The sequence below is a fragment of the Aegilops tauschii genome, chromosome 3 (genome assembly GCF_002575655.3).
Source record: "Aegilops tauschii subsp. strangulata cultivar AL8/78 chromosome 3, Aet v6.0, whole genome shotgun sequence".
In the NCBI taxonomy this organism is placed as follows: Eukaryota; Viridiplantae; Streptophyta; class Magnoliopsida; order Poales; family Poaceae; genus Aegilops; species Aegilops tauschii.
The window spans coordinates 452,636,699-452,638,631 of record NC_053037.3 but is presented as its reverse complement, the minus strand read 5'-3'; positions in this window follow the sequence as shown (position 1 = coordinate 452,638,631).

The following is a 1,933-nucleotide window of genomic DNA, read 5'->3' as shown; positions in this document are numbered from 1 at the left end:
AAGGGTTGCAGTTTTTACTAAGTGTGGTAAAACAGATTTCATACATTACAGTAACTTTTTCGGATCAAAATGGTCGGGCAAGATGAAAATTTTCTAGACCTAAAGAAACAGAAACAGGAGAAGTTCTTAAGATGGAACATGGTTTTTAAGCAGTGAAAAGAGGATTTTTTTGCAGATAGAATGAATCTCGAACAGTTACTGCAAAGGGTCTATGAAGAGTTAAGATCAACGGGGGCAGTGGCTACAGGGGTTACCGAAACTTGCGGCAATGGTGAAGAACGCGAAGAACACAAGATGAACCCTACCACAGATTTGTTCTAGCAAGGCAGGGAAGACTCACCGGAGTTGAGGAAGAGCGAAGGTCGCCGCCGCTATCTGGTCCGGGTCAGGGTGATGCAGCGGCCGGGTCGGTGAAGATCAGGGGCGCGACGGCGGCGGCGGTGGCAGAAGCTCGGGCAGAGGAATGGCAGCGCGAGGAAGAAGAAGGAGAGTGTGAGAAGAGAGTGCCGGGCCGGCCTATTTATAAGGCCGAGTCATAAGTGGGCGCGGGATTCAAGGAGGCCACGGCGTGGTTATCTCCCCCTCACGGCGCCTCGATTTTCGCAAAGACAGTAAAAGCAAAGATCCGTTGCGGATCTGGCGGAGTAAAAAACGGACTTAATGGAGGATGACATCACGGCGGATTATTCGGAGTCCAGAGGATGACGTCACTCCGGGTTATGACCTTCACATGAATGGTAAGCCGGAGAATTTTTCTGTCTGCAGAGCTGAAGATTGACACGAGCCGGCTCAAGTCAATCTGGGGCCTAATGTTGAGGATATAGACCTGGGGGTCACCCGCCAGGAGGGCCGGGTTACTCCAAGGATCATTACCAGAAGCCCGGAGCTAAGTTTCAGGATAATGGGCCAGAGATGGACGGAGACCCGGAGATAGCTTAAAGCCCGTAGTTACAATCATTGTTATAGTAGACTTGTAGTGTAAGGCAAGTATTGTTTAGAGTCCGAGCCGGACACTCTTATGAGCCGGCCGGGACTCTAAGGGCTGCTGGGCGTCAGCCTCCCTATATAAAGGGACGACCCGGCAGCGGTTTAAGGGCGACAACAATTTGATCGAGAGCCGAGCATAGCTGTTTAGCTCCCTGGCAATCGTAACCCTAATCAATAACACCTCGAACTGGACGTAGGCTTTTACCTTCACCGTAAGGGGCCGAACCAGTATAAACCCTCGTGTTCCTTGTCCCGCTTAACCCCTTCAAGCTTCCCAATTGCGATGGCTCCACGACTAAGTCCCAACCCAAGGACATCTGCTGTGACAATTCCACGACACAATGTGAGAGGCTATTTCGCCTGGGCATTCATGGATTTGTTTGAGCTCCTGTCTCGGTACCAGTCGAGGTACGGGCTGTACCTGGTCGACCTCACCGACGAGAGGCTGCCGCGGCAAGCTAGGCTCTCGGCTCAATGGTACTCCGGCTTCCTCAAGCACAACGGAACCTCTGCCCTGGTGTCGAGAATGCCAGTGAACCAGGCGTTGAACTCGTTGTCCTTGATAGATTGCTTTGGATCGGATAGGTTAGATCATCCCGGTGAACCTACCTTCTGCCTATCCAGACGAGCTCGATCCAGTGCCGGCCATGATGAAGTAGGGGCCGGTGACGATGTGGACAGAGAGTGGACGGCGGTGGTGGTGGAGCTTCCCGTGAGCACCGCGCTAACCCTAGATCGGTAGGGATTGTAGGTGGGGATTGTGACAGCGATTAACCTCGTAAGTCGTGCCCCGGCCCCCACCTCTGTTTATATAGCGCGGGTCACAGGGGGCCACCAACCATGGTTTGGTTGGGCGCCCCCGATCAGGGTGCGAGTCAGGGGCCCGTTCGACCCGTTGGGTTCGAACGGGAGAGAGATCAACCTAACATTCTCCCCCTTGATCTCA